This window comes from Meleagris gallopavo, chromosome 2 (genome assembly GCF_000146605.3).
Source record: "Meleagris gallopavo isolate NT-WF06-2002-E0010 breed Aviagen turkey brand Nicholas breeding stock chromosome 2, Turkey_5.1, whole genome shotgun sequence".
In the NCBI taxonomy this organism is placed as follows: domain Eukaryota; kingdom Metazoa; phylum Chordata; class Aves; order Galliformes; family Phasianidae; genus Meleagris; species Meleagris gallopavo.
In genome coordinates, this window is record NC_015012.2 from 77427096 (window position 1) to 77440654 (window position 13559).

The 13559-nt window shown below is 42.4% G+C and overlaps 1 long non-coding RNA gene across 1 annotated transcript in view; it reads left to right on the plus strand.

Annotated features, from left to right (window-relative positions):
- Positions 1-13553, plus strand: part of LOC104909906 — a 36133-nt gene extending 22580 nt beyond the window's left edge. The window contains exons 2-3 of the long non-coding RNA XR_004158970.1: positions 1236-1300; positions 12656-13553. This is a non-coding gene — a long non-coding RNA (uncharacterized LOC104909906). The remainder of the gene's footprint in view (positions 1-1235; positions 1301-12655) is intronic.
- The last annotated feature ends 6 nt before the right edge of the window (positions 13554-13559 follow it).

A 13559-nucleotide genomic window follows, 5' to 3' on the forward strand; every position in this document is an offset into this window, starting at 1 on the left:
ATGCTTTCAACTGATGGCTGTAGCACCACTTCTGAAATAAGTGTGAGCTCCAGGCTGCTGAGCTCAGGATATAAGGAAGCAGCAGGAGGACAAGAATCGAATGGGGCAAAGAGGGGGAAGAACAAACGTGCAAAATAAACTCTTGGAGCCCACAAACATAGTATCTCCTGGATAGAGGAATGAAAAAGAAGGGAATGATCTGGATCAGTAACCTTCAAACATGTTTCTCTGGGCTTAAACCACCACAGAAGCTGGGTTCCATGCTGCATGTAGTCATGGATCCATGCAATTGAGAGCCTGTGTAGCTGTTTGAGCACAAATAAACGTGTTCAAGGGTGAGGCCAGCAGGAGATCTCCCACTAGGTGATGCAGTTTAACAGCCCTGTTGTGGCAGTTGTATAACTCTTCCCTTCCCTTCCCTTCCCTCCCCTTCCCTTCCCCTCATTTTGCCAGCTCAGATATCTGTTAAACAGGGAAAACACTTATTTAATCTGAGTTTCAAAGTAAACTAGCTGTGCTATCACCTTGAACATATCCCTATCTTCTCTCACAGCGTGGGAGTACTTGTTTACTCACTGCAAATGTTGCAGTGATTTTATGTGTACTTGAAAAAAATAATGAATCAAAGCATTAATAATTTACCACCAAATAACACTAGTTTTTGCAAAGCTACATCCACATCCCTAAATACTGCATGAAAGCAGATTTCCTGAATATGTGAGTTGCAGATATGTAGTTTCTAAACTGATATGCTGAAAGATGATGGTTCAATAAGGTTCAATAAAACTTAGCAAATGTTTTCCTTGGTGTGTTTTTTTTTTTTTTTTCCCTCCTATATGTGAAGTTTTCTCTCTCCTAAGTTTCCCTAACGGACAAAGTTTAGACATTTTCCTTTGCTGCTGATGAATCATCTTGCCACTTGGATATACTCAGCTGATGGAAATTCCAGCAGCCTGAGCTCTGGAAGTCAGAGAAAAAGAGAGGTGTGTATCACAATGCAGAGTGCACTGTGTGTGTGCATGCATTCCTCCCTCCACATTTATGTACAATTTTGACATATTAAAGCAATAGTAGACAGGAGAAGAAATGAGGAACTATTCATCCCTTTGGCACTGTGACTGTAGAGGTAACAGAGATGAATAGTATTAGAAAAGTTTTGAAGTTTTGTGGATGTATTTTGACCCTACCTTTTTTTTTCTTTTTTCTTTTTTCTTTTTTTTTAATTGAATCCTTAGCACCTTAACAAGGCAACAATGTTTTCTCAGGGAATATTGAGGAAGAATATCTCAAAATGGAAAAAGTAAGTACAATTTCCATGATTTATGCCATTTACTTTGCAAACATAATATGTAAAGCAGAAATTTGGCTGATGTTAATCAGTATATTTTTCTTTGCATCAGTAGAGCAATTTCAGCATATACCAGCTGAGAATCTGGCTCCACGTGTTAAATAAAAAAACGGGCCTGGCTTCCTGATCTTTTGTAGTAGACACACAAAACTATTCGTTATTGAGCTTGAAAAGAGATCTCACTTCCCCTTATTGGCAGCAGGCTGGAAAAATAGGGACATGGTGTGCCGAGCTCCTGGGTAGAAGAAATGTTTTCTTTCAAACTATAATGACCTTTTTGGCCATCTTAAGGAATATGTTCAAGCTTCCTTGGCAAGCATAGGTGGGACAGTAGCCAGTTACTACATGAAGGCTTTGAAGATGGAGGGAATAATAAATGAAAAAAAAAAAAAATTAAAGAGGAAAGTCTTTTTGTTTCTATATGGGTAGCTAAGGGGAACTGTTCATCCCCCTGCTTTGCAAGCAGAAGCACTAATAGATTTGGTACATCAAAATCAATACTTTTTTTGACTGTTTTGTAGCTTGGATTTTGTGCATGGTTTTTTTCATGACCACAGCGCTCAGAAATAGATGCATTTGTCTGCTGAGAATGGCTTCAGGTGACATTTCTGATCTGTAAATGTCTCTGAACCTATCACTTTGGAAGATGATGTGTGCTTTAATCAACTAAAACCCTGCTTGACTTTCAACATTGTGGGGAACAGACGGGACATAATTTAGGGGAAAGAAATAAGAAGTTCTTGGGTGAAAACAGGAACACTGCTTTGGCAAAAATGTTATAGATCAACATGTGTATTAGTAAAAGAAACTGTAATTTGCAAACAGTTGCTGTCAGAAAAAGCAAGTGGAAAAGTAGGTAGAAGCTGGAGGGAAATTGGGGAGCTATGGAAATACATGTACACTATTTATTTTTTCTGATCCTTAAACAAACTTCATTTGATCACGACTATTGCTCAGAATATGCACTGAGAAGTACTGATTCTTGTGTGTTGAAACATGAAATAAGATTCTCATAATGTGAAGACCTTGTGAGATATTAAGGTCATAGAAAAAGTGAGCTTTATATAACAGACTTAGGGGAAAAGGATACAAAAACTTGATGGGTTTGAATGTCAAAGTCTGGTGTCCACCAACTGAATGCTTAGATGTTGCAATTGTTTGTTTTGGAAGGAATAAACTTTTGAGTATACAGAGTGCACTGTTCTGAAGATTAGATCTGTCCTTAATAAGCAATATTTCCTTACCTCCAAATTTTATTCTATCAGAGTGAGCTTTAGAAGATGATTTCTGTTATTAGAGTTTGCCCTAAACTCCTAAATAGCTCTATTATGTCCGGTGACCTCATTCTTACTAGGTTTTACAGGTCAATGGTGAATTAAGCAGCCAGCTTCCTGCTAATTAATCCTATTTTGTTAAAGAACTGTTAGACTGCATTATCTTATCTCTGTTAAAAGGAAGCTTTTACAGGATTGGCACCAGATTACAGTTATGAATGGCAACCTTGCATCCAACTCTGTCAAGCAAAAGTCAAGCAGAAAGGTGAAAGAGCAGAGAACAAGGCTGGCACACAAACACCCTCTTCTTCCTCGGTGTCCCTCCACTAGATGAGCCCCAGGTTTCGAAGTGATGCAGCCCCTGCATCTGCAATGTGTTTGGTGTGCAAGAGTCCTGACAGAAATCCACGTCCCCACTTGGTGTGACTACACATGGGGGAGGCAAAGCCAGTGCAGCGTTTACATCCAAAATATTGTTTTGCTGCAGATGAGCAGTGCCCAAACCAAACTGAAACTCATCATGAGACAGCAAACCTCTATCAAAAGAGCTGCTGCTGTGATTGCACAGCTTGCTCAAATTATGAAGCCCTGGAGAGGTCCTTTGGTGTCAAGTTTTGAAACCAATGGGTTGGCTTAAATATAATGGAAATTGAGCACCTGTGGAAAATGCTTGTGAATACATAAAAGGTAGGGTACTCAATAACCAAAAGTCAGATAACAGAAATGTACTTAGGGGTTTCTGGTCCATGTTGGACAAGTTGTAAACCAACAGATATACCATTAGGTTTAAAACTGCTTCTCTCTTTATTTATTTATTTATTTATTTATTAATTTTTCCTTTTGGCTCTAACTGCCCACCACCCCTGGAGCCATGTGGACTAAGCCTATGACATGCAGGGTTCACCCTGCCAAAAGGCATATCTTGGTAGCAGGGCAGGGAAGGAGAAGAGGAAGGAGGGGAGGTGTTTATAAATGGCTTCATTTTTCTAGATATTTACATATCAGAAGAAATTTGCAGACCTACGTCTATGAAAAGCACACATTTCATAGAGTACCATTGGCATGGGGGAAGGAGATTGGCTGCTCTGCAAGCTGCTAAACAATGGAGGCATTTTCAGCTGAGCTACCTGAAATGATCCCCCAAGCTCCCGTGTCACCCCACAGCAGGACTCCTGTTCTGCATTTTTGATCTGAAGCTTGGGAAGATGCTCAGAGAAGAGGAGCTTGAGGGCTGAGTGGAGCCCTTGAAAACTAAAAAATGAGAAATGGAATCACCTATGCTAAGTGTTCATGTAATATCAAGCTCTTCTTCAGGACATTGTGCCATATTTGTCTGTCAGGTACCATCAACCAGCACAACTCCTTGTGATTTATGACTCTTTGTGGTATTAAAACAGTGAAACCATGCTGGATGCTTCAGGTGTAGCGGCAGAAAACCTGCTAGGTGTTTAATGGTGGCATCTATTAATCCCCAATGGTACTACTGGGGATTAATAGGAAGTTCTACTTTAAAAACTCAGGCATCTCAGCAACCAAAACAAGATGTTGTTAGCTAGCAAGAAGAATGAAAGAGTCAGCTGTTCAGAAGGACTAAGCTGCTCATGCCTTGTGATAAATTGCTAATGTATTCTAAAGTGCACAGAATTAGTTTCTTTTCAGCAGCGCAAGAGATACGTGGAGTAAATTTCCTTTTGCACTGTTTGCCTTGAAAGTCCCACTTCTTTCTGTGGGAATGAAAACACATTCATGCAAAAAAAGAAGATAACGAACAAGAGGGGATTAGGAGGTATGAGCAGCTTCTGCAGTCATGTGACTGCAGACTGTCTGGCCTGCAGTCCAGGGCAGCAAAGCTGGTCTTCATTTGTAGGTTCAGAAGAATTATGAGCTGCACTTAGATGTATGGTGTTTGCCCAGTGATAAAAGGAAGAATTACATCCAGCCTGGAAAAAGTAAAAAAAATAATTTGAGAAACGAATCATTTTTTTTTTAATTTAAAATGATATGTTTTGGAAGGAAGAATGTGTATTAGCTTACCCTGGAACTTTGCTTCATCCTTTTGGATGCCTGATTAGAATCTCTCCTTACTCAACTAATTCCCTAGCTAAAATTGCTAAGACTGGAGGCATTTTTACAAAAAACAAAACAAAACAAAACAAAACAAAAAAACACCACAACCCAACAACCACAACCTCCCTTCTCCCCCCCAGCACACACAAAAAAAACAAACCTGGAGAACATTAGGTATTTTTAATTTCGCTTGCATGATTTCTACAAAGTTGAATTTAATCACTTCTGCCTTCTTGGGCCACACAATTGCTGTGCTGCGCTGTATGAGAGCATTGAACACATGCACAGAACTGCTTTGAGCTGAGCTGAGCATCTACAAGTACTTGCTTTTATCATGTGCAGTTCAGTCACCTAGCTAATTCATTCTAAAATCTGCTTTTTTTTTGCCTTTTTTTTTTTTCCCCATGTCTCTATATCCTAAGATGACATGTGAAAAGCAAATAAGTCAAATCTGTGCTTCACAGCTCCCTGCAGCACAGACTTACCAAGCAGCCTATTTTGGAACTCACGTACTTGCAAATGACACATAAACCTCTAACTAAGCCTTAGATCAAGTGACTTCACAGCTACCAGTAGGGCTATTTTTAATTCTCTACCTCATTTTGCACACTAGCAATAATCTCATGCCTGGTAAATTGGGATGATCTGGCTTAAAAGTTCAGCTGCAGCCATATTAAAAAGACTAGAGGAAATGGATAGCTCATCTCTGGGACTTGCAGCCCTTTGGAGCACAGCCAGAACTTCTTAAAAACAAATCAGCTCAGGATTACATTTTGTTAGAGGCAGAATGGCAAAATCATTTCCCGTCTATTTTTCAGTCTATTGCTTCCTTTTTGCTGTTAGGAGAGAGCAGTTCTGCTCACCCCCAGATCGGGACATTGGCTGGGTGTGGTGCTTTCAGGCACTGGATAATCTTGTGTCTTGGTGTGCGAGCACAGAAGCAATCAGCAGCTGGCTCCATTGTGCAGAGAAGCTGTGGAGATGCGTTGGGGCTGCCTGTGCCTCTGCTTCTTTGGTCCATGAGTGCATCCAGGGGCGGTGCAGTTTGTGATAAAATGCTAAGGTATCATGAGAGTAAAGCAAGGATGATTAAGGCAGTGAGTGATGAAAAGCTGCATGCATCAATTAATAAGAAAATAGAACCACTTTGTCTGCCAGGAGTCAGCTGCTTTAAAGTTTGACCAGTTTACTTATCCAGATGACATAATCTAAGGCAAACCCTGGAATTATGTATAAAACAAGCACATTCCTAATGAAAGGCATGTACTACTTGACAGCCATCAAGGTGCCATTTTACAGAGCAGTAAAGTGCTTTAAATTAGGGAGCAGATTCTTCCCATCCTAAAATTACAGAAATGTGTTATCTGCCTCAAGCGGACACACAGTGTGACGTGATCAGCAGACGGAATCATGCTCTGCTGGTTCTTTGCAATGAACTGCCATGTTTGATGGCTGGTGGAGCATTGCCTCACATGGGGAGCTTTCTAATAATAAGACCACACAGTGTGCAGGCCAGAGATACAAGGCTCCTACCTAGAGGATACCCCAGGATGGGGAAGAGACCAGTGGGGAATATCCTCCTGAACAGGGGACTTCTGCATACCACTCCAGCAACAATCAAGTGCTGTTTGTTCAGCCTTCTGTTCACAAGCACACATTGGCTCTTCCTAAAGTTCCATGTATTCAGAGCCAAACCCCTGCTCTGTTATTCTAGTCTGAATAAGAGCAGCATTTGGAATGGGAAATATAAATCTTTCTTTGAAACTCGGGTCTCCTGGGCAAAGTGTTCTTTGGAAATCAGTGGCAAATGAAGCAAATGTTGTGCTGATAAATAATAACCTCTGGGAGTTAATCTGGAAAAGAGACTGGTCCTCAGCAGAGGAACAAGAAATGGACTAGTAATATTGGTGTACTATTTGCTCTGCTGTCATTTACCAGGTCACCTCATAGGTCTGCTGACACCTCTGTGTTCTCACATGCTAAGGGCATGTGCACAACAAAGTTGCTTAATGCCTGGGAAGGACAAGAGGAGGAGAGGGGAGTGTGCTCAGGATAAGATTAGGTTTGGGTATGAGTAGGAGGCAGGCTTGGGGCTCTGTTTCAAAAGGATGAAATTTCACAAACTGTTCTCCATATTTTGGCTCAGCATCATGTCAGATGAGCTGTCTTAAAGATTTCCACTGTGGTGGGGAATGTTCAAACATTAGAGTTGGAAATAAAGGCTCCCATCCTGCTTTGGCTCCTTCCTACAATCCCACGGTGGGCTGAGAATACTCTCTGGGGAGTTCCTTGCCTGAGGCCACCTGAAACTTTCCATGCCCAAGAAGCCCGGCTAGGAATAAATGAGAACTAAAAGGGCCATGTAGTGCTGTAGCTGAAAGAGTATTTTTGCATTAGCCTCTACCCCTTTATATATCTGAGAGCTTCCCAGAGAAAAAGAATGGATATGTGAGGATTACCCTTATTTCAGTGTAAAAGTTATTTGTGCCTTACTATTTTTATCCATGCACGAAGCCAGCTTATGGCTCAGAGCTCAGCTGTGCTACTGCTGAGCTCAGCAGAGCTGAGTGGCTGAGGCTGTTCTGAGAAAGGGCAGTTAGCAGCTGGGCTCCAAATTTTGGCAGAGCAGGGGCAGGAGCTGCTCTGGTGCCTTCCAGTTGGGGAAGGATCATACCTCTTAGGCGTGGCTGATTTCTGAGCTCTTCCACAGCATAGCTCTGCAGAGAAACATCTTTACCATCCTCAGCATCAAGGGTTTGTAGCCCCTCTGAACAAAAAGTGGGCTGCAGTTGCTGCTGTGCAGCTGCCTATCTCTCCCAGCAGTAAATGGTACTGATGATGGGGAGCATAGTAATAAGAATGCTGAGGTGATGCTCAGCAGGGGCTGGAGTCCTGAGGACCCTGCATTGCCTGGCACTGAAATCGGTGGCAGCCTGCAGCTGTGTGAGATGGAGGCTCTTGATGCAGCTGGCTCCACTTGGGATTCCACAGGATCTCAGGAAGAGCAGTGGTAACACAACCTTGAGCCATTTCCTCCCTGACCCTCCTGTGAAGTGGAAGCTGGGCACGGTGATGCATAATAATCCACTTCAGGTACTTATCTGTAGTATTTTCTTGTTTCTGGAGAAAAAAATCATGTATGGGGAAAAACGCCTTACCATTTTTTGGCATATCTGATATATTTCCCTTTCTACTTGGAAAAAAAAATTACAAAATGCCTTACTTTTGCTTTTAGATATAATTGATAAATTGACTATTTTCTTTCCTCTGTACTCTTGACTAAATGTTCTTCTCAGGCAGTTCTTGAATCTAGCACACCAAAGAAGCACAGGGTGTGGAGGAGCATGGTTTCCCATGCAGGAAAAGGAGATCCATGAAAGAAAAAGGAGTGCTGTGGGTGGATGCTTTGCTAAAGTACGTCATTGCATTCCTGTTTATGAGAGCAGAGCAGCGCTGAACCAGGTTCTTGCTGCAGCTGCTATCATCAGCACGTGGACAGCTGGAAACGATCTGTGTCAGGAGGTGGAGAAAGAAAGGATGAAGGAAACAAAACAGAAATGGGGTGTCCTCTTGCTTTTGGGTGACAGTTTGGTTGGACACTTAGAAATACACAAAACAGATAAAGAACATATCCCTACTGACTAACCTGCAATTATGCTGGGGGGCCACCCAGCTGGAACCTCTATCCTAAGAGATCTTCAAAAGCCACCTGGATGTGGGCCTGAGCATCCTGCTTTGGGTATCCCTACTTGGACAGGGATTGGGCCAGATGGTCTCAGAAGTCCCTGCCAACCTCAGCCTTGATGGGAACTTCGGAAATTCTAAGACATCATTAGGATCTGGGTAGGTAGGTTAGCAGGGCACACTGGTACAGCACAGTGGCATCCCATGGGCGACAGGAAGGTTATTTCTGGCTAGGGTGTTTGACACAATCTGTGGTTTGCAAATGGTAGCACACAGGGAACCACTAAAAAGCCTCTTTGTCTCTCCTAGGATGCACAAATAGATTGTGGTAACTTCCAGTTGCTTTCTTCCTTGGATCAGGACTCTCACATCCTTTTGGTCCATTACTGATCAGTGTTTAGAATGTGCCCCTACTTGCACAGCCCTAAAATACTGGGCTTCATCCATCTGTCTTCAAGACGCTCTGATTCTTTGCTTCCAGCCCAAAGGTCTGGAGCATTCATAGCACTCCAGATGACCAGAAGCTACTCTAAACTGGTCTAGTATTAAATGGGGAGGTCGGTGGCTCTGCAAGTGGCAGGGGGGTTGGAGATTCATGATCCTTGAGGTCCATTCCAATCCTGGCCAGTCTGTGATTCTATGAAATCTGGTGACAACAGTTTTGTGTTAGTTGTTGGTGTGTGCGCAGCTGTAAAAAGCCCATTTTTGGCTCCTCCTTTCTACAGCAGGCCACTACCTGCAGCAGTCAGATTGGGCAAGGTATGGAATATTGCCTGGAAAATTTGGCAGGTTTAAACAGGAAGAACACTGAATATGTGTATCTCACCTTTTGATAGCTGCCAAGAATTGCCTCCTCGGAAATATATATAATTTCAATGTGCACCAAGAAAATCAGTGTGAGCAAACCCATTCTATTTAATAAGCATGCCTCCCAGCTAGAAACATCATATGCATTTGTAAAAGTGACGGTAACTAGGTAATGGAAGACATTTTCTGGAGGAGTTTCCTACATTTATAAACCTTGGGCACCTTTCAGTCTTGATAAAACTCCATCAAGAAACAGTGAAACTATCTGGTAAGAAAGCTTTTATTTTGTAGCAGGTAAAACTAAATTATAGCTTTGAGTATGCAAAACCAATTCTTTCTGAAATAAATGCTAACCTCATCTTTGTTACTTCATGTTTTGTGTTTTCATGTTGCATCTCACTGCTCCAAATGCAGAACAGTTTGTTTAAAAAGAAAATGACATTTTTCTCTATATCTCTTGAAGAAAATACAGAATGGTGAAATCCACTGGAGTATTCCCACAAGAGCTTAATGCATTGTAGGATAAACAAAACCTAGAAAAGTAAAATCAGCATACAATCCTATCAGTCATATGCAATCGGGATTGCATGAATGCATGAGTCACGAAACATCGGGCTTTGCCTTTCCCATGTGGGCAGAGAACTGATGCCTTCAAGGCTCTCCCATAGTAATGAAAAATGCGGCCACTTGAAGAGAAGAAAGGCTTATCCTTGGCTCCCAGCTGAACAGGTGCACCTGGATAACTCATCTCAATTACATTCAGATCCCCACGGCCAGTATTTCCAAGCAACAGCTGACCCAAACGATTCTTCCTCTGGGAGCAAATTCTGGTGGTACTATGATAGAAGATATTGCTCTGTTTAGTCCATGAGCTCCTTAGGAGGAGACTTCTGTTAGATAAGTGGCTTGGTGCCCCGAACTCCGACTTGGCCTGTAGCTGCTGCAACAATGCATGTATTGAACACTGCTATTCCGTTTAACATGCACTTTCTCAGCAGAGTTGCAAAAAGCTTCTGGCAGGCTCATCAGAAAAATCTGCTAATTTGGCCTGCTCTGAACTGCACCTTTTCAAAACAACACAGCATTCAGTCCAAACGTTGACATTTTTCCCAGGATGAGTAAAACATCTTTCCAGTAAAAACTGGCAGGAGGAAAACAAAACTAATAGGACTACAGTACTTTCAAAGCACAAAATTTATTCTATTTATCTTTGAAAAGATTATTTCCTAGAGATCTCTAATTTTCATTTCTTTAGTGTTGAGCATACAATAGTCAGTGCTAACTCCAGTACTAATTCTTACTATAGGCCATTCTGTTATAAGATGCAATAATTTTTACAGGTATCACATACGGAAATAAATGTTGGCAATAAAATACATGGACCTTAAGGTATTAGAAAATTCTTTTTTACAGTGTTTGAAAAGAATTTTAAAATCAAAACAAACCAGCCTTTGAATTCTGCCCCCACACATGCTCAAGCTTTACCTAGACTAATTTTGGGGAAACAGATGAATGAGTAACGGTTTGGAAAGGCTTGCAGGTATGTCTATTATAGATGCCCAGGTCTTAGATTTTACTTTGAAAGTATGATGTCTTGTTCTATTGTCAAAGGTATGAATAGTCATTTTGCTAAGGAAACTCTCTTCCCAGCCAAGTCAGGAGTGCTCTGAACTCCTCATCCTGGTGGCTGATGTCCTCTTGGCATCTCCCTGCAGCTCTGCATGCTGCTGGCTGCCCACCTGTGCTATGCAGGCATTGGGATGGAAGCTGCCTCCCTTAGGGATGTGGAGAGAAGAGGAGGACACTGTGGCTTGAACTCTCCAGAAATCTGGAGGTGAGCTGAGAAATCCATATGTTGGCTGGATGGAGGACAGTTAGGGACAATCTTGATTCCAGCAAGGAAATTGGGTGCCAACACAATTAAGTTTGCAGGTGACTGCTGCCCAGCTCCATCTTTCTACCTTTGGGAAGCAGAAAGCAATTTTTAATGTTTTAAGTGCCCCTGGGGTCTATCTGAAATGATATTACAGAAGTTTTTGTGACACTGTAGGGATAACATTTTCTTGCATCTTCCTTCTAAACTTCTGAAGGAGGTTTTTAGACTTCTCTGACTCGTTCTGGATGTCTTTCTGCCAAATCATTCCTGTACAGAAGGCTGCCACTTTTAATACAGAGTGATGAGACTGATGTTTATCATGTTCTTAACAAAAGCAAACACCTCTGGCTGAATTAACACTAGTTCTGTGCCTGAAGTGGCACTGCTGTTCAGGGATGAATTTCCTGACTGTCTGTCCATCCATTTGTACCTTGGCTGCATTGACAGAGCAGCCATGGACTGCAAACCCTGTTCCTTCCACTTAAACCCATCAAGTGGGGGAATGTGCAGGATGGGTATGCTCAATCCCAGCCACAGGCAAAACTTGGATGTGCCAAACCAAAGCCCCCAAGCAGCTGCTTCCATCTCCTGCCCTGCTGCCACTGCTTCTGAGTTGAAGCTCTGATAGACACAGATGAAGCGTCAACAGTTTTTTGCTTTTTTTTTCCATCAAAAGAATGCATGTTCCTGTTGTAGATAGCATATAGTGGGCAAAAGGGAACCAGGATGATGTTATGGGCAACTGGCATGGAGTTCAATCAGGAAAACACAAAGAATTCTTCAGTTCAGCAGAATTTACCTGGAAAATCTGTTTGGTTCTGCGCAGCAGTGCTCATACTGAAGACTTTCAGCCAAGCACACACACACACAGAAACACAGTATTGTTAATCTTCCTTTGTTCTGGAGCAAGAAGGAGAACGCTGCTGGGTTGAAGGGATTAACTGAGCAATTTGGTGTGGACTTACAGAAAGGCAGAGTTCATGCTGCACATCTTACCTTCCCATTAACGACTTGGGCATTGCAAACTGCCTGCATGAGTAATCCCACCCAAATGCTGTCAAGGAATTTCTTCTCACATTGGCAATTAAAAGTAACAAAACCTTTTCCTTCAAAAAATACTTACTTGTCATTAAAAGCACAGTGCACATTCATGAGCTGAATTAATGCTTTTATTAGCTGAAGAATAACCAGGATCAATCATAATTAGAATGATTTCTGAAACTCATACAAATATTTCTTTATTTCTCACAACATAATGCACCCTAATTACATTTCTTTCTAGTTTTCAATGACTTAATACAAATTCCACATTCGAATAGAACATAAGAGTAACAAATACAGAATACTCCTCTACCCTAAAGTACAGTCTGCACCGGTAAAGATATGTTTCCACTTTATCCATGGTATGTAGGCAGCTTAATAAAGAAAATACAGCCTCGATCTAGTGTCTATTAATTAGGGAAGGAGATGTAAAAAGAATCTGACATTGATGCAAATAATTCATAGTTTATATATATATATAAATAAAAGAGCACGATGATGAATATCCTATGTACCTTTCTGAACTGAAAAGTGTTACTCCTACAATTCCTTCCCCAGAGTGGTATTCTCCAGAATGAGCTTCTGCCTACCTTCCTTCTGAAGTTTGCAAGCGGTAACAACTTGAAACAGAAGAGGAAAGAAATAAGATGCATATAAAATAGCATCAAATCTTAAAAGCCTATCTAATGCTCTGTGGCGTTGCTATAATTATTACTGCTAAAGTTTCACTGCCACATGCTGGGAAGTCAAATTAAATGCTGCCTCACACTAGCCAGTCCTTGCTCGGACTCTCAGGGATGGCCTAGTTTAAATTGGAATAAGGGGGCAGCTCAGATCCCTTCTGGGTCAGTTCTCCGGCCGCTGCCAGCTGGCCTGTGGCCAAGGGCAGCGCTCACTCTGACAGATGAACACAGGTGCCACTGTGCGCTATGGTTCTCCTGGGCGAAGTACAGAGCCCTGACCAGCCTGGCGGTGCTGTGGCCCCCATGGTTCCCTCCATACGAGGCTGTTCTTGGGCACTTGGGCCCAGGGTGGCCACGGCTCCAGGGCTTTGGGGTGTTGGGAAGCCAGAAGCCTCCAGCAGGCTGCCGCTGCCCCTCTGAGCATGTTTATTTTAATGGCTGCCAGGCCCCGCCAGCGGATATGAGATACAGCGCTCCTGCTTTCAGCTGCATTCATGTGTACACATCCCGATTTTAAAAGCTTCCTGCTTTTTTTTTTTTTCTTTTAATAACCGCCTTGGCACAGAACTCTGCACTGTTCTCCTGGCCTCTCACTTTCCAGCAGGCACAGGGCTCCCCAGTACAGCAATGGCCCCGCGCAGTTCCCCGGGTGGGGACAGAAAGAGATTGAAGGAGATCGCGGGCTGCGACTCGCACTTTTCGAGTCCTTACTTCCAGAACATCCCAAACCCTGCCGTGAAGCGAGGCCATTCTGCGCGGCCGTGCCCCCTGCAGCGCTC